This window comes from Diabrotica virgifera, chromosome 8, assembly GCF_917563875.1.
Source record: "Diabrotica virgifera virgifera chromosome 8, PGI_DIABVI_V3a".
Classification (NCBI taxonomy): domain Eukaryota; kingdom Metazoa; phylum Arthropoda; class Insecta; order Coleoptera; family Chrysomelidae; genus Diabrotica; species Diabrotica virgifera.
The window spans coordinates 152,378,166-152,402,007 of NC_065450.1; the positions used below are offsets into that span (position 1 = coordinate 152,378,166).

Consider the following 23,842-nt stretch of genomic DNA (forward strand, 5'->3'; position numbering starts at 1 on the left):
GAAATAAAAGTGAACACACATTAATTTAGTAAAAAATACTACTGTTAGTATTAGTATTAGTAAATATTTTTGTCTGAATTTTATTTCCTGACTAGGTTTTGAACACATACAGTGTTTTTATTTGGGAAACCTGAAAATATAGTATAAAATTTTTCACTTTTTAAAGACATTAATTACCACAAATGATACTTTATTCAAGTTTCTTTAACAAATATATAACAAATTGCAATAATTTAATGGTCAGTGTCTGGGTCATGTAATTGCTGTCATCCAGGGTTATGGAAAAGCTTGTCCACTAGTGTCTCTGAGACTGACCAAGTACGCCAAAACGATCATCCATTTCAGGCATTTATATTAAGGTTTAGTTTTACAGCTTGTAGTTTTTTTTTATTAATTTGGGCTATTATGAATAGTCCGTTCTTTAACGGTAAAATATTGCAAAATCTCTAAATTTTAAAGAACCGCTTGGATTGACATGAAATTTGGCATACACATAGCTAACAAGTCAAAGAAAAAAAGTGATATTGTGCCGATATGTGCTTTTGCCCTGGGGGTGGTTTTCACCCCCTCTTGGGTGTGAAAAAATATTCGTCCAAAGAAAGTCAGGAAATGGATAAACTGGCTAATTTTAACACTTTTCGAGTTATTTGGCAGTGAATATATTCATTTTTTCAACAAAATAACCACGCTTTTAGACGGTTTTTCGCAAATAACTCAAATAGTAAGTATTTTGTCGAAAAAACATTCTTAGCAAAAATATAGCCTGTAAAATTTTTTAAAAAATGGTGTATATATCACGTCTCTATACCTAGTAGAAGCAGAGTTATAGCTAATAAAAAATAGGTTCATATTCGTCAAATTCCAAATGGAATATTTTAACGTGAAATAACCAAAAATGAAGCACATTTCGGGGAAAACTCATTAAAAGTTATTTAAAGTGTTTAAAAAAAGCTTTATTTTTGTTTTATAAAAAAAATTTCTAGCATCAAAATTAAACAAGTTACGCTCAAAATAAAGTTAGTCCCTTTTTTTTGGTAAAAAAATCGAGAAAATCACCCCGTAATTAGTATCTTAAATGAACTTAATCGTTACGTCTTCGCAAGTTTCTTGACTCGTGTATATATTGTTTATATGATCTGTAAGTTTCATCGGTTCAAAGTCCTTATTATTGAAAGGGCTGTAGTTAAAAGGGGTTGAACGAGTCACTGATCACGAATGTATGCAAATTTAGAAACACCAAATCTTAATCAATTTTTGTCTAACAGAAAAACAAAAAAATACATGATATTGAGAAAAGCAAATCTGACTTTTTTTTGTTTTTCGAGATTTTTGGTATCTCTAACAATTTTTAAGTTATTTTGAAAAAAAGCATATTTTTCAAAATTTAAATTTTTAAAAATTTTACTTTGAAACCAAATTTTTTCAAAAATAAGCACTTTGAATCGATGAAACTTACAAATCATATAAACACAACATAAGTAAAATAATTTGTGGAGCGGTAACGATTAATTTCATCTAAGTTGCTAATTATAGGGTGGTCTTCCCGATTTTTTTTTGAAAAAACAAAAGGGACCAACTTTATTTTGAGCGTAACTTGCATAACTTTAATGCTAGAAACTTTTTGTAAAAACAAAAATAAAGCTTTTTTTAAACACTATAAAAAAGTTATAATCGGTTTTCCCCAAAAAGTGCTTAATTTTTTGGATATTTCACGTCGAAATATTCTATTTGAAATTTGGTGAATATGAATATATTTTTCATTGGCTATAACTCCGGTTCTACTAGATCCAGAGACTTAACGCGTATACCATTTTTTTTACTTTTTTATAAGCTATATTTTTGCTAAGAACATTTTTTTCGACAAAATACTTACTTTTTGAGTTATTTGCGAAAAAGCGTCTAAAAATGTGGTTATTTTGTTGAAAAATGAACATATTCACTCGCAAATAACTCGAGAAGTGTTGACTTGGCGAAAAAGCTCTATGGAACAAAAGCTACTTAAAATTAGTCAATTTACCCATTTCCGGACTTATTTTGGACATATATTTTTTCACCCCAATAGGGGGTGAAAGTCACCCCCAGGGCAAAAGCACACATCGGCACAATATCACTTTTTTTCTTTGACATGTAAGCTATACGTATGCCAAATTTCATGTCAATCCAAGCGGTTCTTTAAAATTTAGAGCAAAAACCGTGAAAGAATGGACTAGAAGTTATCTTACTCAAAATTCAGCCGACTTACAAGTGAAAAATCGACTAAATTCTGTAATTTTGCAATGTTTTTGCAGCATCTGTGTTTCTAATTATTGGTCATGGTTTACCAAACATTATTTTATAGATTTTTTAAGAACAAAATTCATTTTGTAAATACTATTTATATTTGTTAGTTTACGAATTATAATAACAATTAAATTATTTATAATAAATTCTCGTCACTTCCGGCGCAAAAGAAAGTTATAAATTCGAATTCAGCAAGTTAAAATATTATTCGATTTTTATTCATATTTGATAATTAATAGGTAACACCCTGTTTAATTTTAAAAATATATTTTAAATAATTAATACAATAAACTTATTATAATATTTTCTACACGACAAATTTCTACTGCACTTATCACAATAACCTTCAATAACTACCAAACAACTAAAAATTGCCTTGGAAATATCAATGGTCTTGGCGAATGTAAAATGTAAATCATGCGATTCCCACGGTAAATCACTGTAAATCCCAAAAACCAAATAAAAACACTGTATATCCCGTATTTACAGTGTCTATACTTGGGGATATGGATATTCGCGGTGTGCAAGTACTTGGAAGGGAAACGAGAAACGACCGTGCGCGAGTCGCGGAGAAATATTGCAACTATCTTAAATAATTCATATTGTCAATTGAAATTTGTCAAATTGACGTATATTTCATACCTTCTGTCATTGAAGCAGAAAAATTATATATTGCTCCACAATATCGATATGATATGCAATTATTATATGAAGGTAAATTTAATTAATTGTATTTTTCTTGCAGTACTGCATTTTAATAACTAATTTTATTTACTACATACAATTGTTTACGTTTGCATAACATAACCTGCATCTTATTTTTTCTTCTTATTATTTTTTTGAACTATGGCCTAGACAATTATCCAGTAACCAGGACTAATATAATTGGCCAATATAATTAAAGGTGCGAATAAAAGTACAGACCGTAGAAATAGGGGTCGCTTTGCCGAACTTGAACGGTCCCAATACATAATGTGTTTTAAATTGGTCAAGTGAAGATGGAATGTGATATAATGTGTTTCATAGCAATGTTAAATTGTGTTTCTACTAATTTTTTATTTTTTTCTTCCTTGGTAGATAACAACACCCTAAATCGAAAAATGCAATAAAAGTGATTTTAAAAAAAAAATGGATATACAGTGTTTCTACTTGGAGCAGCCGAAAAGTACATCTAACCTCAATGACAATGATGGACTTTGGCAAGTTTCATGTGATTCGCCCAACGCCGTCGAGTTGGGTAGAATTCTTTTTTCTGATTCTAGTGACATCTATTAGCTATTTTGAACTTTTTTGTCTTGCTATGCGTGTTTACCATAAATATTAATCAGATGGCACAAAAATCTCATTTTTGCTTATTTTGGGACTTAGGCACTTTTCATCTGAGGCTGACGATATCTGGGATTGTTGATGTTAATTCCGTTGATTTTAATGCCTGCAGCTTCATCTAAAGCTTCTTTGAAAATTAAAAATAGATATAGATAACTTTTTGTATTGTATAATAATATAGATTAACTTTTTGTATTGTAACCGTAGATATAGTTACTGTTATGAAATTGTAGTTTAATATTAATTGTAATTGGGCTTGCCCGTTGATAAATATAATAAAAAAATTACTAATAATAATAATAAAATGAATTCGGAGCAGATATTAAAAAGTAAAGGCGATAGAATACATCCTTGCCTCACTGTGCGTCGTATTTCCACTGCTTCCATCGTACCATTCCATTGTACACTTCTGTTGCCTGCCATTATTCTAGCTTGTATTTCTTCTTTAACGTTCGGTTTACTTGATATTACTGCTCCTAGGTATGTAAATCTTTCTACCATTTCGAATTCGTACGATGTTCCTTCTTCTACTTCTACTTTGAGCTTTTGTCAATTCCTGAACTGACCATCTGTCCATTCCATACATTTTGTTTTAGTTTCATTTATGTGAAGTCCCATTTTCTTCGCTGCTTTTACCATTCTCTGTACTATTTCCTGTAGCTCCTTTGTTCCTCTTGCAAGCAACACTACATCATCCGCAAATGCCAAAACTTGGTGTCTTTTTTTATATAGGAGTCCTTCTCTATTGATTTTCGCTTCTCACATTATTTTTTCTAGGCATAAGTTAAAGAGTAATGATGACAAAGGATTGCTGCTTTACTCCTTTGTTTACTATAAATGTGTCCGATGATTGATTGTTTATTTTGACTCTATTTTCTGTATTCTCTAAAGTAAGATGTATCATATTGCGTAGCTTTCTGCTAACTCCCAATTTCTCAAACGCCTCTTCTAAATTCTCCCTCTTAATTCTATCTTATGCTTGCTGGAAGTCAATGAATAGCGCTATCGTTGGTAAGTTATGTTCATAGCTTTCTGCTTGTAATTATCTGATTACGAATATTTGGTCCGTTGTGCTTCTTCCTCGACTAAATCCGCACTGATATTCACCTATTATATTTTCAGCTTCTTTTTCAAGTTTATCTTTTATGGATTTTGATAGGATTTTATATATGGTATTTAGTAGTGCTACTCCTCTGTAATTACTGCATTCTGTTTTGTCGCCTTTTTTGTGTAATGGGCAAATAATTGCTTCCTTCCAATCTGCTGGTATTTGTTCTTTTATCTATATCTGGCTTATTATCTGGTATATCCAAGCATGTAGCAATTTCCCCCCTATTTCATTATCTCTGATGTTATATTATCGCTTCAAGGGCATTTGTTATTTTTCAAATTTTTTATAATTTCCTCCATTTGTTCTTTGCTGGGTGAATTATCTTCTATGTCGTCTAGGTGTTCATTTCCTGCTTCTGCTTCCATGTATTCTCTTTGGTTTGACTTATTCTTGCCATTTAGTAACTCATCAAAATACTCTTTCCATCTCTCTACTATTTCTGCTTCACCGCTTATATTATCCCCAGCTTTGTTTTTAACGAATATGGGTTTTTGCTGGTATCCTCTTTTCTCGTTTCTGGCACCTTGATACAGGTTTTTTATTTCTTTATTTCTGTAGTTCTCTTCTATTTCTTTTAGCTTATTTTCTAAGTGTTTTCTCTTCTTTTTTCTCAACAACGTCTTTACTTTTTGTCTTTGCTCTTATGTATTCTGCGTCTCTGTTGTTTCTTTCTTGATCATTTCCATCCTTAATGATTTTCTTAGTTCTATTTGTTTTTGGCTTCCTATGTCGAACCACTCCTTCCTTTTTTAATCTTTTGTTTATTACATTCTTTTGCTGCTTTGTTCATTACTTGCCTTATGATTTCCCAGTTGTTCTCCGTTTGTTCTTCTATTTGTATCTTTTTTAGTTCTCTTTCCATTGTTTCTCCGTACGTTTCTTGCTCTTTTTTGTTGCAAATCGAATGGGTTTATTTATACATTTCTTTTCCTTTCTTTTGTTTTTGTTTTCTGGTATCAGTTGCTTCATTTTGATGCCCACCACGTAATGATCGGAGTCGACATCTGGTCCTCTGTATGTTCTATTCTTTATACATTGCTGCTCTTCTTTTTCGATCAGCACGTGATCTATTTGGTTTTTGGTCTTTCTATCTGGCGATATGCATGTTTCCTTGTGTATTTCTGTTCTTTTGAAATATGTGCTCATTATGATCATATATTTTTCTCTTGCAAAATCTATGAGGAATTGTCCGTTTTCATTAGTTTCATTGTGTTTACTATGTTTTCCTATTGTCTGTCTAAATACTTCTTCCTTCCCTATTTTGGTATTTGCGTCGCATAAAATAATTTTCATGTCGTATCTGGGTATACATTCAATTGTTCTATTTAGTACACGGTAAAAAGATTCTTTGACATCATTATATTTTTCTTCAGATGGTGCGTGAATATTTATGAGAGTGATTTTTTGGTATTTTCCCTTGATCCTGATACTACATATGCGATCTGATACTGGGTTGAATTCTACTATTGCTTCTTTTAGTTCTTTTCTTAGCATAAAACGTGTGCCTAATGTTCTATTCCTTCCGCCGCTATTAAAAAACACTGTATCTTCTATTTCTACTATATCATTTCTCAGCTGTTTCGTCTCCTAAGTTAATATGTCAAATTGAAGCTTTTCGATTTCTCTCACTAGATGTTTAAGTTTAACTTCTCCATATGTGCCTCTTACATTCCATGTTCCTATAAGTAGTGTTCGTTTCGACATGTTGTCTTTTGTTTTTGTCCAATTTTCATTTTTGAAGTTATTCTTTAGGCGCGATTGAGAGTAAAATTTCATAAATCTGCGCGCATGCGCACACAGACAGTATGTAGTTCCTTGCTAATCTTTCAAGGTAGGTAGGTATGTATGTATCTGTATCTGCGCAAATAAGTCATTAAAAGAATATATTAATGTTTTTAGTAAATGTATTATTTATTATAATTTTTGGATTTGTCTTTCTCTGTAGTAAGATAATAAAATATTATGTACCTAGGTATAACATTTTTATATGTCTATTTGTCACCGTGTTGTGTAATTATCCGAAACTTACGTGTCAGTTAAAAGTAGCTCCGTGGTGTAGTTGGTAGAGCGTTGGGTCACAGATCGGAAGGTCGCGGGTTCCAATCCTGGACGATTCATATATTTTTTTTTTAATTTTTGGTTGTTTTAATAAAAAATTTTTGAAAGTGGTAGATAAGAAAGTTAGTTTAATATTTAAATAAAATACAAATAACCTGTTACGTATATTTACTTCGTTGAAATTATATAATAGAAGAATAACTTGTTACGTGCGTACAAAGTACCACACATTCTTTTTTTTTTTCTCTTTTTGTTTCATCAACGTTATTCCCATGGTACAATTATTTTCTAGTTTTTTTATGTTGTTTTGATCATTTTGCCTTCTTTGTCATTCCACTTCCATTCGCTATTATTTACCTATACTTGTTTTTACTCCAATCTTGACTTCATTTTCTTTGTTTCTTTCTTCCTGAGCAATGTTTCTAATTTTTTGTGTATATCTCGTTCCTTCATGGTTGCATCTTCGTTGATATATACCTTGTGCCCTCTAATTTCTTTTAACCTGTACTTTTTTCCATTATTTTTTCTTTTTACTTCTTGGTTTTCTAATTCAATGAGGCATGTTTTTTCTCCTAGCTTGTGAGCATTCCTTATTTTAACATTTACTCCATGTTTTGTATGATGAAATTGTTGATTGTTTCTTTTAACCCTGCTTGCTCATATGTGTCTATCCTTAGACCATTCATAACTGCGTTATTTATTCTTCGGTGTTTTTCCATAACTTCCATGTGATTTGTTATTTCTCTGAGTTCCTCCTTGATTTCTATATTCTCTTGTCTTAGTTCCGCATTTTCTTTTCTCTCTGTTCTCTCTGTTTTCTATAATGAGCTTTCCTATCGCTTCCTTGCTTTCTTTTTGATTTCTTTTTATTTCCTTAATGTCATCGGTAAGGTGGCTCATAATTATTATTAATTGATCAATTTTTGTTTCATTTTTTCTCTCTTGATTTTTTGTTGGTGTTCTCGAAAACTTTTTGCTCTTTCTGAAAATATCATCCCTCCTTCTGACTGTGTGCCATCGCCCATCACTGTCTAAATTTTCCAGATATTTTTCCATTTTCCGGCGCCAAACACTGTCTTCCACCTCAACAGTTCAGAGAAGACAGCGATTACTGTATTTATTTTGTATGTTTATTATCGGTTGTTATTTTCTGTGGTTACCTCGAAAGTCTACTCACAACGACAACGTCGCAATTTCAACGGCCAGAGTTTCGTATCTACGGCGTAGATTCTACGCTTTGTTGTTAGACAGACTTATCAATTATAACGATCTTACTTTTTATTGGGAAGTTCGGCAAAGAGACACCTATTTCTACGTTCTGCAACTTTATTCGCACTTAATTATATTGGCCAATTATATTAGTCCTGGTTACTGGATAATTGTCAAGGCCATAGCCCAAAAAGATAATAAGAAGAAAAAATAAGATTCAGGTTATGTTATTAAAACGTAAGCAATAGACCATTCCAGGGTGACGTCATTTGACAACGACTGGTGGGCAAAATATTGTAAAGAAACTAGGTTAAGTGTAGAAAACCATTGTTTAATTTAAGAATATTATTAAAATACCAGCGTTTTGTTCAGTTTGAAAGTGTTCCAGTAAAGGTAAAAGAGATCAAGTAAGTTTTTTTTATAATACCAGCCGCATTTAAAGACCGAAATGTTTTAAATCACTATAATCACAATACACTGTAAACAGAACGACGATATGGGCCAAGAAAACTGATTTTCTGATTATACCGGGTTTTTGCATCCCCTACGAGGGTGTCCTATATCCAATATTTGAAATTTTTGTAGTTAAAACCACAGATTTTTATGATAAAACGAGAAAATAGCAAAAATAACACCAAAAACACAATTTTTGCCCTCCAGCAACGGTGTCGAAAGTCACGTGACCTGGAATGGTCAATTGTATGTAGTAAATAAAATTAGTTATTAAAATGCAGTACTGCAAGCAAAATACAATTTATTAAATTTACCTTTATATAATAATTCCATATCATATCAATATTGTGGAGTAACATATAATTTTTCTTCCCCAATGACAGTAGATATGAAATGTACGTCAATTTGACAATTTCAATTGACATTATGAATTATTTAAGAAAGTTGCAATATTTCTCCGCTATTCTCGCACGATCGTTTCACGTATCCCTTCCAAGTACGTGCACACCGCGAATAATCCTACTTAACCATATTCAAATATGTGGTGGATTTGTCAAATATTCAAAATATCTCGATAAAAACTGGTTTTTCCAGAAAGTACTAAGAGGCAAAGAAGTTTTAAAAACAGTGTGTTTAACTAATGGTAGCACAATAATAAAATAATTGGAACGTACACAAAAGTTTGGGGGGTTTAAGGGAACAAAACCCCCATAAAATGTTTATGGGGTGCACAAATTTCACTATAATTTTTTTTAAAGATGTTCCTGCCATAAGAATGCCATATGTCCATTTTCAATAAAAATTCTGTAATAGTTTTCGATATACATATTGGAAAAAAATTATTTTCATTTTGTAACTTCAAAGGGCTGTAACTTTTTTTATTCGCACATTTGAAATAAAGTAAGTTAGGTTAAATCAACCTCTTTTTGACCACAGAATCTGTGGTATAATTTATGACCAATCTTTTCGGGATACCCTGTACATTTGGAGTCACTTCGATGTCTCCGAAAAGTGTTTGCCGCCTCCGATCCAATGCCTCACAGTCATGCAAGATGACTGGTTGACTGTTTCCTTTGACAGCCTCATTGTATGCAGGTGATCCTTAATTGGCGCATGCCCAGTGAGGAAACCTGTTATGACTGATCTGATTCCTGCTTGTTTTTAGCAGTAATTCAGCCCTACTAGCACATGTTCGTCCGATATACATCTTGCCATGTGTTTGACCGGGTATACTATCCCAGTGTGAGTTGTGTTGGCTTCGGATCCGGGCTTTTTTACGTTCGCGGACGGTGCTCTTTGGCACTCTCTCACTCTCACTTTCTTGCCTTACTTTTGTTATAATTATATTTATCGATTGTATTCCTTTTTTGTTCTGTTCCAGTAAAATGTTTATAGTTGGTTTGTATTTTAGGTTGTTCCCAGGAAGAGAACAAAACGGAAAATATTGAAACATTACATTCATCTCGTAAAGGAAAATACGCTGAAGAAAAAATATTAAATAAAAATAGTGAAGTTGGGACTGGAGAGAGGCGTTACAAATGTGAAATTTGTTTGAAGCTATTTTCTCGAACAACTCATTTGACAGTACATTTGAGAACGCATACTGGAGAAAAACCTTACAAGTGTGAAATTTGTTCGAAGCAATTTATTTCAACAGCTAATTTGAAGACACATTTGAGACTGCACACTGGTGAAAAACCTCACAAGTGTGAAATTTGTTTAAAGCAATTTGCTACATCAAGTAATTTTAAGAAGCATTTAAGAGCACACACTGGTGAAAAACCTTACAAGTGTGAAATTTGTTCTAAAGAGTTTTGTGAAGAAGCTAGAATGAAAGCACATTTGACAATTCACACTGGAGACATACCTTACAAGTGTGAAATGTGTTTAAAGAAGTTTAATTGTGCAAGTGATTTGAAAAAACACTTAAGAGTACACACTGGTGAAAAACCTCACAAGTGTGAAGTTTGTTTTAAGCAGTTTAGTCAAGCAGGTTCTTTGAAAATACACTTAAGACTTCACTCGAATGAAAAACCTTACAAGTGCGAAATATGTTTTAAGCAGTTTACTACAGCAAATGATTTAAAAATACATTCGAGGGTGCACACTGGGGAGAAACCTTACAAGTGTCAAATGTGTTTAAAGCAATTTAGTACAACCAGTAGTTTGAACAACCATTTAAGACTGCACAGTGAAGAAAAACCGTACATGTGTGAAATTTGTTCCAAGCAGTTTTTTCTGCTAGCTACTTTGAAAACACATTTGCGAACACATACTGGAGAAAAACCTTACAAGTGTGAAACTTGTCTAAAGCAGTTTACTACAACAAGTGATTTGAAAATGCACTTAAGAATACACACTGGTGAAAAACCTCACACGTGTGAAATTTGTTTAAAGAAATTTACTACAACAAGTAGTTTGAAAATGCACTTGAGAGTGCACACTGGTGAAAAACCTCACAGGTGTAAAATTTGTCTAAAACAATTTACTACATCAAGTGATTTGAGAAGACACTTAAGAGTACACACTGGAGAAAAATCATAGAAGTGTGAAATAGGTTTGCTCAACAAGTAATTTTAAAACGACATTCAATAGTATGCACTGTGCAAATACCTTCCAAGTGTAAAATGTGTTTTAAGAAGTTCTGTCAAGTAGGTAATATCAAACAACATTTTTAAGAATGCACATTGGAGAAGAGCTATAAGTGTGAAATTTGTTTTAGCAGTATACTAAGGGATCAAATTAAAAAAACATTTAAAAGTGCACATTGAAAAAACCTCGAGTTATACAATACACATATGAAATTTGTTTTGATTACTTACTTACTTATTCCTCTTCACTCCATGCGGAACATAGGGCTCAACTGTCTGCCTCCATTCTATCCTATCCTTGACACTGATCTTTATTTCTGTCCAGGTTTTCCCAGTAGCATTAATTTCTTTCTCGACACTTCTTTTCCTCGTTTCAACGGGTCTACCTGTGGTGTATATTCTATGGCTTGCCTCGCTATGTATGTGTCAGGTCTCCTTAGTGTGCCCCATCCAACTCCATTTTCTTTTTCATATTGTCTTAGATACCGGTGAAAAACCTCACAGGTGTGAAATTTGTTTTAAACAATTTTCTCAACTATATCATATGAAATCGCACACTGGAGAAAAATCGTAGAAGTGTGAAATATGTTTGCTTAACAAGTAGGGGAGAGTAGGGTAAAGTGGAATAGTTAAACTTTGAAATTAAGAGGCTACAGTAGCGATCAACATGTAGTCACAAACGCGTTCCAAGATTGCGGCTCTAATTTTGAATATTTTGTCGAGACATTTGGCACACATATTCGTAATGTAATAAAGAATGGCGGTACAGAGCCCAATTTCAGAAATATGTTAGTACGTGGAAATTACTCTATAACTAAATAAAATATTGAAAAAAGGAACCTGTACCGCCATTAAAAAGAAAAAAAAACTTTCTTCAAATAAACTTTTTTATCTCATGCCTAGATTTTGTGTAATCTTGGAACTACTAAAAATTTTTATTTCTAACAAGAAATCGAACATATTATAACTAAATAACTAATTAGGCAACGTAGAGAAATTAGCACTGCCATTTTGACAAACCTACGTCAGATTTTCTCTAATCTGTTCTGTCATCTTTATCGATATCTGTTCAGTGCAGTAGTGTGTTAATTTAAGAATTCGTTATTGTTGTTTCATAGGAAAGAAGTGTTTATTGATAGTTAATTTATTATATATTTGTTGTTGTATAAGTTGTTGGCCTCTTTGAAAGAATAGATTGTTACTTGTGAGTTTTAGTTATATGTAGGTAAGTAAGTATATTTTACGTAAAAATATCTCGAATTCTAATGTGAGTATATAAAGTTTTGGGAGGATTTTTTATTCTAAAAATATTATCAATAGTTTAACAAAATAGAAAAAAATCAAACGAAAAATAAAGTGAAACCTTCCAAGAAAAAGTCCATTAAAACCGTGCCAAAATTATGCGAAAATCGAAATTTGTTTCGCTTCACAACAAAAGATGATTATTTATTATTGTTTTATTATTAGATATTTCATGCAAATACCTTTCTAAATACCTATCTTAACATAAAATGTTTACCCACTTTGGTTTATTTTTATAAATATCTATTAATAATAAAATCGTTTTCTATTACTTCTATTTAGCGCGACTATGATATTGTCAAAGTATTAATCTTAGATAATGTCAAAGATTACCACTGTTGCCAAAATTTATGATACTATCTCCCGAAATTATATTTTGTTGCTACCTGTTGATCGCTACTGTTTACTCTTAAATAAATTTTACAATTTTCAAAGTGAAATTTTGTAAAAAACATCTTATTGCAGTAAAGTTTAAGATCATTATTTCTAAATACAAATTAAATTAGGTCAGTAAATTTTTTGTATCGCGTGGGTTTGTCAGACATTGTCTTTTTTTTTCTTTGAAATAGTTTGGAGTACGGTTTGAAATCGGCCTAGCTTCTTACTTGGAGCTTCTTCCTCATTTTTTCCGGATTTAATCTTCCGATTTGTCGTAGCAACAGAAATTCCGTGTTTTATAGCAGCTTGATTTTGGCAAAGCACGCCCGTCCGCAAATTCCACATGCCATTGACTTAACAGACTATTGTTGTTGGGTAATTTTTCGTTTATAATTTCGCATTTTACATCTGGAAATGGAGATATTCTTTTTTAATGGTGGCGATGAAGTATAATTACACGTGGGACAAACTGAAACGATATTTCACTTTGCCCCATCTATCAGTATTTCACATTTCCCCAAATGGATTTAAAAGCAAACTTGTCCAGTAAAACTTTTTAACCCTAATCTAACAATCTATATTTTATATAAAAGGTATTTAAGAATGATTGCTTTTGTGTGTTGCTTTCCAAAATATCTTTAGTTAAATAAGATAAACAAAATTAGCAATTACACTCACCTGCAGATTTTATAATCGACCAAAAATGTATAAACAGTGACATTTTCAATAACATCGACAAACGACCATTATAAAATGGTCGATAAGCACGTATTACTTCTAAACATTGATTGGATTGTAAACAGTGATGAGTAAACAGTTTCCGTTTGCGGAAAAATTTGAAAACGAGCTATTTCGCTTTACCCCACTATTTCACTTTACCCTTCCCTCTCCTACCTTTAAAACCACATTCAACAGTATGTACTGTGCAAAAACCTTCCAAGTGTGAAATGCGTTTTAAGTTCTGTCAAGTAACAACATTTCTGAGATTGCACAATGGAGAAAAACCGTACGTGTGTGAAATTTGTTGCAAGCAGTTCTCAAACAATTTATTTGAAAACACATTTGCGAACACATACTGACGATAAACCTTAAAAGTGTGAAATTTTTCTAAAGCAATTTACTACAAGTGATTTGAAAATACACTTAAGAGTACACTCTGGTGAAAAACCTCACAAATGTGAAATTTGTTTCAAGAAATTTACTACAATAAGTAATTTGAACAACCATTTAAGACTGCACAGTGGAGAAAAACCGTACATGTGTGAAATTTGTTGCAAGCAGTTTTCTTAACTAGCTTCTTTGAAAAGACATCTGCGAACACAATACTGGAGAAAAACCTTACAAGTGTGACATTTGTCTAAAGCAATTTACTACAACAAGTGATTTGAAAACACACTTAAGAGTACACACTGGTGAACAACCTCCCAAGTGTGAAGGTTGTTTTAAGCAGTTTAGTCAAGCAGGTTCTTTGAAAATACACTTGAGATTTCACACGGATGAAAAACCTTATGAATGTGAAATGTGTTGTAAGCAGTTTTCTCAACTTGGTCTTGTGGAACAACATATGATAATTAACACTGGAGAAAAGCCTCACAAGTGTGAAATTTGTTTAAAGCAATTTAGTACAACCAGTAGTTTGAACAACCATTTAAGACTGCACGGTGAAGAAAAACCGTACATATGTGAAATTTGTTGCAAGCAGATTTTTCAACTAGCTTCTTTAAAAACACATTTGCGAACACATACTGGAGAAAATCCTTACAAGTGTGAAACTTGTCTAAAGCAGTTTACTACAACAAGTGATTTGAAAACACACTTAAGAGTACACACTGCTGAAAAACCTCACAAGTGTGAAATTTGTTTAAAGAAATTTACTACAACAAGTAATTTGAAAATTCACTTGAGAGTGCACACTGGTGAAAAACCTCACAGGTGTAAAATTTGTCTAAAACAATTTACTACAGCAAGTGATTTGAGAAGACACTTAAGAGTACACACTGGAGAAAAATCATAGAAGTGTGAAATAGGTTTGCTCAACAAGTACTTTTAAAACGACATTCAACAGTATGCATTGTGCAAAAACCTTTTAAGTGTAAAATGTGTTTTAAGAAGCTCTGTCAAGTAGGTAATATCAAACAACATTTTTGAGAATGCACATTGGAGAAGAGCTATAAGTGTGAAATTTGTTTTAAGCAGTATACTAAGGGATCAAATTAAAAAAACATTTAAAAGTGCACATTGAAAAAACCTCGAGTTATACAATACACATATGAAATTTGTTTTGATTACTTACTTACTTATTCCTCTTCACTCCATGCGGAACATAGGGCTCAACTGTCTGCCTCCATTCTATCCTATCCTTGACACTGATCTTTATTTCTGTCCAGGTTTTCCCAATAGCATTAATTTCTTTCTCGACATTTCTTTTCCTCGTTTCAACGGGTCTACCTGTGGTGTGTATTCTACGGCTTGCCTCGCTATGTCTATGTCAGGTTTCCTTAGTGTGTGCCCCATCTAACTCCATTTCCTTTTTCATATTGTCTTAGATACTGGTGAAAACCTCACAGGTGTGAAATTCGTTTTAAACAATTTTCTCAACCATATCAAATGAAATCGCACACTGGAGAAAAATCGTAGAAGTGTGAAATAGGTTTGTTCAACAAGTAGGGGAAAGTAGGGTAAAGCGGAATAGTTAAACTTTGAAATTAAATAAATTTTACAATTTTCAAAATGAAATTTTGTAAAAGCATATCTTATTGCAGTAAAGTTTAAGATCATTATTTCTAAATATAAATTAAATTAGGTCAGTAAATTGTTTGTATCGCGTGGGTTTGTCAGACATTGTCTTTTTTTCACTTTGCCCCACATGGTTGGGTAAAGTGAAATAGTTTAGAGTACGGTGTGAAATCGGCCTAGCTTCTTACTTGGAGCTTCTTCCTCATTTTTTCCGGATTTAATCTTCCGATTTGACGTAGCAACAGAAATTCCGTGTTTTATAGCAGCTTAATTTTGGCAAAGCACGCCCGTTCGCAAATTCCACATGCCATTGACTTAACAGACTATTGTTGTTGAGTCGTTTTTTGTTTATAATTTCGCATTTTACATCTGGAAATAGAGATATTCTTTTTAATGGTGGCAATGAAGTATAATTACACGTGGGACAAACTGAAACGATATTTCACTTTGCCCCATCTATTAATATTTCACATTGCCCCAAATGGATTTAAAAGCAAACTTGCCCAGTAAAACTTTGTAACTCTAATCTAACAATCTATATTTTATATAAAAGGTATTTAAGAATTATGGCTTTGGGGTGTTGCTTTCAAAAATATCTTTAGTTAAATAAGATAAACAAAATTAGCAAAAATACACTCACCTGCAGATTTTATAATCGACCAAAAATGTATAAACAGTGATATTTTCAATAACATCGATAGACGACCATTATAAAATGGTCGATAAGCACGTACTACTTCTAAACATTGGGTGCGTTCGGACGACCATAGCGGCTGGCGGTCAGCAGAAATCGGCTGAGTGGTTGTATCCAGCCGTGATAGGGAAAGCTTAGTAAATCTCTCAGCGGCTGGCTTCCAGCGGTGACGTCTGACAGCTACTGCTGGCTCAGCTGTCCAGCCGCTGTGGTCGTCCGAACGCACCCATTGATTGGATTGTAAACAGTGCTGAGTAAACAGTTTCCGTTTGCGGAAAAATTTGAAAACGAGCTATTTCGCTTTACCCCACTATTTCACTTTACCCTCCCCTCCCCTACCTTTAAAACGACATGCAACAGTATGCACTGTGCAAAAACCTTCGAAAAACTTCAAAAAAAGTGTGAAATGAGTTTTAAGAAGTTCTGTCAAGTAACAACATTTCTGAGATTGCACAATGGAGAAAAACCTTACGTGTGTGAAATTTGTTGCAAGCAGTTCTCTCAAACAATTTATTTGCGAACACATACTGGAGATAAACCTTACAAGTGTGAAATTTTTGTAAAGCAATTTACTACAAGTGATTTGAAAATACACTTAAGAGTACACACTGGTGAAAAACCTCACAAGTGTGAAATTTGTTTTAAGAAATTTACTACAATAAGTAATGTGAACAACCATTTAAGACTGCACAGTGGAGAAAAACCGTACATGTGTGAAATTTGTTGCAAGCAGTTTTCTCAACTAGCTTCTTTGAAAAGACATTTGCGAACACAATACTGGAGAAAAACCTTACAAGTGTGACATTTGTCTAAAGCAATTTACTACAACAAGTGATTTGAAAACTCACTTAAGAGGACACACTGGTGAAAAACCTCCCAAGTGTGAAGTTTGTTTTAAGCAGTTTAGTCAAGCAGGTTCTTTGAAAATACACTTGAGATTTCACACGGATGAAAAACCTTATGAATGTGAAATGTGTTGTAAGCAATTTTCTCAACTTGGTCTTGTGTAACAACATATGATAATTAACACTGGAGAAAAACCTCACAAGTGTGAAATTTGTTTAAAGCAATTTAGTACAACCAGTAGTTTGAACAACCATTTAAGACTGCACGGTGAAGAAAAACCGTACATGTGTGAAATTTTTTGCAAGCAGTTTTTTCAACTAGCTTCTTTGAAAACACATTTGCGAACACATACTGGAGAAAAACCTTACAAGTGTGAAACTTGTCTAAAGCAGTTTACTACAACAAGTGATTTGAAAATGCACTTAAGAGTACACACTGGTGAAAAACCTCACAAGTGTGAAATTTGTTTAAAGAAATTTACTACAACAACTTATTCCTCTTCACTCCATGCGGAACATAGGGCTCAACTGTCTGCCTCCATTCTATCCTATCCTTGACACTGATCTTTATTTCTGTCCAGGTTTTCCCAATAGCATTAATTTCTTTCTCGACACTTCTTTTCCTCGTTTCAACGGGTCTACCTGTGGTGTGTATTCTACGGCTTGCCTCTCTATTTATGTGTCAGGTCTCCTTAGTGTGTGCCCCATCCAACTCCATTTTCTTTTTCATATTGTCTTAGATACCGGTGAAAAACCTCACAGGTGTGAAATTTGTTTTAAACAATTTTCTCAACTATATCATATGAAATCGCACACTGGAGAAAAATCGTAGAAGTGTGAAATAGGTTTGCTCAACAAGTAGGGGAGAGTAGGGTAAAGTGGAATAGTTAAACTTTGAAATTAAATAAATTTTACAATTTTCGAAATGAAATTTTGTAAAGAACATATTATCTTATTGCAGTAAAGTTTAAGATTATTATGTCGAAATATAAATTAAGTTAGGTCAATAATTTTTTTGTAATGCGTGGGTTTGTCAGACATTGTCTTTTTTTCACTGTGCCCCACATGGTTTGGTAAAGTGAAATAGTTTAGAGTATGAAATCGGCCTAGCTTCTTACTTGGAGCTTTTTTCTCATTTTTTCTGGATTTAATCCTCCGATTTAACGTAGCAACAGAAATTCCGTGTTGTAGGTATAACAGCTTGCTTTTGGCAAAGGACGCCCGTTCGCAAAGATCTGATTCCACATGTCATTGGCTTAACAGACTATTGGCGATTCGGATTAAGATTGCAGCGCCAATGTATCAAATTGAACCGAGCTAAGAGCCATTGTAATTGTTTACATATTGTATGTTGGATTATTTTTATGTGTATTTGAGTTAGTTTTGTTCGTTAATCTGTGTTTTATTAAATTTAATTATATTTTGTGTGACTATCGTTTATTCTTATTGATTAATAGACAATTTTTTTAGTTTGATTTTAGTGAACTTAAGTCGTGTTCGCACTATCAAATAATTTTATCAAACTGAAAGTGACAGTTAGTGACGTCACATCCTGAGTTTTCATTGTGTATAATAATGACAAATTTTAATTTTAAATAAAGTACAGTAATACCAGTGGCGTGCTGGCCATATAAATGAATCGGTGCAATCACCGAGAGGCCGCGGCCTCTTGAGGCCGGTCAAAAAGTCTTCATTATAAATAATGAAAAAATTCGGACGATAGAAGGTAACATGAGGATGGGAGGCCGCTTTCCTATAAAATCACCGGGCCGTTTGAAAAGTTCCAGCACGCCACTGAGTAATACCTCGATATACCGGACCTCTATTTAACGGATTTCGGATATAACGGACAAAAATCTGGTCAAATGTAAAAAAATAATTTAATATTAAAATTAATTTTAATATTAATTAAATTAATATTAAAAAATTGTGTGGACCCCGCACGCTGTTTTTACAAATAATTGGGAAGAATCGAAATCTGGAAGAAAAATCCGCAAGGACAGGATCTCGGGACTGCTTTGTGCTAACGCCGATAGATCGCATAGATTAACTCCTGTAATTGCTGGTAAATCTTGTAAACCTAGAGTTTTAATAGCTATAATGCATCATCTGCCCATTTCATATTACAGCAGATATTTTCAAAAATTGTTTTTTTAAGAATTTTTACCTGCATTGAGAAAACTTCAAGCTAAGAAACTGAGAATATAGCTGGAAGAGGTGAAACGTTTATCGATTTTGTCCTGTTCATATGTCTGAAAATATTTTAAGTTTAGAAGATGGCAACATTAGTTGTAGTATGTTTTTGCTAAAAATACAACACTGCTTATTTAACCCATGGATTAGGAAATAATTTTGGCAACCAACCGAATACATCGCAGAAAGTTTTTAGATGAAGTAATGGTTGCATTGCATGATGAAGATAATGCAGAAGATACAAGAGGACAGTGTTACATGAGGACAGTGTTACAAGAGGGCAGTGTAAGTGTAGCTTGCAAAACGTAAAGTGTTAGAGTTTAATATCCACAATTTTTTGCTGCGGCAATGGAAAGAGGTGAAAGAACAAACATTAAAAAAATGATTGGAAGCATTTGTTTGATGGCCAAGATGCAGACATAGATTTAGAAGGGTTGGAAGTTTCTGATTTCTGTAAGATAATACATAATAATGCCAGAGAAGAAGTAGTTGAGAAAGATGTTTTATATAATATAATGGCTAGAAGTAGGTAAAGTATAACATAATGACTGAAAATGAAACAGCAGATGAAGTTATGAACCTAAAAAATGAGAATGTAAATGAAGATAGCGAATAAGACAAAACAACACTGCAAAAAATGAAGATAGAGGTAAAATCTCATTTCGACGATCTAATAAAATTTACTGATTATTCGTCAGATAACAAAGTTCAACTGTACTATACGCATTTTCGTAATTTTAGAAAGTTGATTATAAAAAAAAACAGCAAATTGCAAAAGAGCAAAACGTGGTTGATTTTTTTGTATTTTTATTTATATCTAAATACAATGTACTTACCTACATATTTAAACAGTGTTTTGATTTATTTTAAACCTATTTTTATATAACGGACTTTCGGCTTTAACGGACACCCCGTCCCACCAAATAGTCCGTTATATAGAGGTTTTACTGTACAAACAAGTTAGACAACTCTATACAAAAAATTTGATCAAACTAGACTGATAGTGAGAACACAGATTTTTAGAATTTCAACAAACTGCAATTGTGACGTCACTTTGACGTCCTCCCTCTAGTTCCTCTAGTTTTGTTAAAAAATTGTTTCGTTTGAAATTTAGGTTGAAAGAATGTCAATGTAAAAAAAACTGTAGCCTTAAAAGTTACTAAAAATATAACCAAATTGCATGAAAAATAGGACATGTTCTATTTAACTGCAGCAAGAAGTTGCAGCTTTTCTGTGCAATGTTCGTATGAGACGATGCAATTTCTATTGCTGCAAGAAATTGTGCAATTAATTGCGTAATTACTTGCATCGTGTAAAGTGGCTATTACGCTCACCTGCAGATTTTAGAATGGATCAAAAATGTATAAACAGTGATATTTTCAATACCATCGGCAGACGACCATTTAAAATGGTCGATAAGCACGTATTACTTCTAAACATTGATTAGATTGTAAACAGTGATGAGTAAACAGTTTCTAATATAGATTACATGTAAATCTGTCAGGTAAACTTCCCGATAACTAGTTATCCGGAGGTGAAAAGATTTACATGTAATCTGTCGGATAAATTTCTTAATAACTAGTTATCCGGAGGTGAAAAGACCGGACCTAAAAGGGTTTTCACCCATATATTTTGATGGATTATAATATTAGCATAAGGTAAATATTTCCAGTTGATGGTTGTCAACCTCCGAGAAGGAGAGGGCACATCAAGAAAAAAAATTGTCAAATCGCTCTAATATCTCCCTTTTTGTTCATGACTACTATAACAGCTTTATTCTGTTATGAATTATACAATTGTGCCAATGCTTTTACTTTTGGCTTTTCTGTTGCTTTAACTGCCTCAATAACAATTCACCGGTAGCTTTATTGATTTTCATGTGATTAAGAATATGCTTAATTATGTTCCTTTTGGCTCTCTTTCTTAATAATTAACTCTTAGAATAATTATGTTCCTTTTGGCTCTCTTTCGATGACACAGAGCTTGGACCTTCTAAAGATGGAAATACTGTTGGCGTTGCATGTGGATACAAACGGTTTTTCAAATCATTTTTAAAACACTTGTCCTCAAAATGAGCCCCACTTAATCTATAACTATCCAGCTTATCAATTTTACTTTGCAGGTCTTCTCGACTACTTTCCAGCAGCCATACTAGAGCTCTGCAAGTACATAAATAAAATTAAAATATGAAAAAAATCTATTACATGATATTTAAATAGTAAACTTCAATCTAATACTAATTATTTGATAATTCAATTTAAACTATCATCTGTATTTTCACTATTTCTTACCTTGCCTTGTCTTTCGGAAAACCGAAAAAAGACAAATTGCAATTATATGCTTTGCTGTTGCAATTTCTTGCTGCACATACTAGAAGTGACTTGCCCATCTTGACTAAAATTAGATAAACAATTATAATTATTATTAAAAATATAAATATTATAAACATTAATTATATTCGATTATTAATAATATATGTATATAATATATTTATTTATGTATAGCACACGATAACTCCACAATAACAACACAACGTGACACAACCAACGAACTGTCGACACAGCACAAATTAATGACAGTAAATACACAATACACGCTATCACTGAACTTTCCAATGCACACGAGGTGAAATTCCACTGAACAGCACTGGTTCCTCACAGCAAATGGCCGATTCCTCGACGCAAACGAGTTGCGCGTACTTCTCCCGCCAAAGAGAGTGGGCCTTCTGCTTGTTTCCTATTCTGTGGGATAAGGATAGGGTAAATGCAACCGTCGAAATCGTTCAACGCACCAAGACCAAGGGGGTTGGAGGGTTTCGGAAAATGGTCGGGATATACTTAACTTACCTCTTATACCTTGTTGTTGTTTATTATTCCCCCTTCAACGCACCGAGCATAATAATCCAACTAGGCTTTTCGTTTCGTCTTTTATACTGTCAGAGACGGTATAAGAACATGTTTTGCTTAATACATTGGCGTAATCTAGACGATAAAATTATATTATCGGGGTTGGAGGGTTTCGGAAAATGGTCGGGATATACTTAACTTACCTCTTATACCTTGTTGTTGTTTATTATTCCCCCTTCAACGCACCGAGCATAATAATCCAACTAGGCTTTTCGTTTCGTCTTTTATACTGTCAGAGACGGTATAAGAACATGTTTTGCTTAATACATTGGCGTAATCTAGACGATAAAATTATATTATCGACCCCCTCTTTAAAAAAAATTTTTGGAACAAAATTTTAGCGGTATACCTAATTACAACTTATAACTATGACAAAAGAGAAAAAAACAGATATTGTTTTATGTACTATCACTCGTACTAACGTTTGTATCTGATGCGTAATGTCCTGGTGGGAGTCACTCTTAGGCGGTATGATCCTTTCCCTCTTAGGTTAGGTGGCAGTAGTGACTGGAGTGGTATGGAAACTTTGAGTGCCTCCTTTGGTTTCTTTGGTTTATGCAGTTCCGTCACCCCTATCTGTGTTTCCTCATTTGATTCGCTTCGAGCGTCGAATTTCTGAACGACCGCCGTAATATTATCGCAATTTCGGCTGGGAGTAGGCAGCACTGTTCTTAAAGGGCTGTCAGAAAAAAGGCTCATCGCGATTGATATTTTTAGAATTTCCATGGGATCTTCCTTTCCATCTGTCATCTGTGATATAATTTCCTGTGTATAACGGGCTTTCTAACATAGTCTCGACCTGGAGTGGGTGGCAGTGATCTCTCAGTGCTGTCTGGTAGCGGGCTCATTATAGTTGGAATTTTGAGGATGTCTTCCATTTTGATATGGCTGTAATACATACGTGTCGTTTTATAACTTGTGTGATGAGTGTGGGGTTGGGTTAAGGCAGTAAATGGAATCATATACTATCGTCGCGAACCGGTTTCATATCTTTAAACCGTTCGTTTGTTTTCTGCGTTCTCGTTCTGATCTGGTCTTCCAAATCGTCTAGCCAGTTTGCTGATTTAAAAGCGAGGTTGAAATCCTCCGTGAAATTGTTCCAGTTTACCCACAAGTCGACGTTGTTTCGGAACCATATATCGCTTTTCCCCTAAATACTTCTGGTAGCGCTTGCAGTAATGCATCGTCTTGAATCCGGTAACAGGTTTTTAGTTCGTGTAGCCTCTCCAAAAATTTTGTGGGGTCTCTGGATCCGTTAAAACGAAAGCCCCATTTTCTAACTGAGTCCAATATTTGACTATGTTCATTTTCCGTTTGTGTATCGTATGTTTCCTGATTCTCAGTTCCGATATTGGTAACTGTGTCGGTATTTTTTGAGCGTAAGTGTAAGACCATTCTTGATCAAAGATCGTCTAATTTACCTGTCGTATCTAAATTAAATTCTGCCATAACATTACTTAATCCTCTTTCTTTAATTTATATACCCAGCCTACCGTCTCATCCGCTATTTCTAAGCCTACCGCACCTTCTGATTCCGCCATATTTATAATATATTTGTTTAATCCGTTTAAATTTTTTAAATCCTTTTTAAAATAACTGCTCGGGCGCCAATGTGATGATCTCGTTTAATGTGATGCTTTCGGGTAACAAAATACAGTCGAAGACAAGGTTCGCTTTTTAAGACATTTTTATTTAAAATCAAAACGTACAAAAGATAAGATAATTAGCCTTAATTACTCGTTAATTTCGTTAATATTTAC

At 33.3% G+C, this 23,842-nt stretch overlaps 1 protein-coding gene across 1 annotated transcript in view; it reads left to right on the forward strand.

Annotated features, from left to right (window-relative positions):
* LOC126889995 (uncharacterized) overlaps window positions 1-9,049 on the forward strand; it is a 241,029-nt gene extending 231,980 nt beyond the window's left edge. The window contains exon 2 of the mRNA XM_050658796.1: window positions 9,036-9,049. The gene's annotated coding sequence lies outside the window, so the exon portion shown is untranslated. The remainder of the gene's footprint in view (window positions 1-9,035) is intronic.
* Window positions 9,050-23,842: the final 14,793 nt, after the last annotated feature.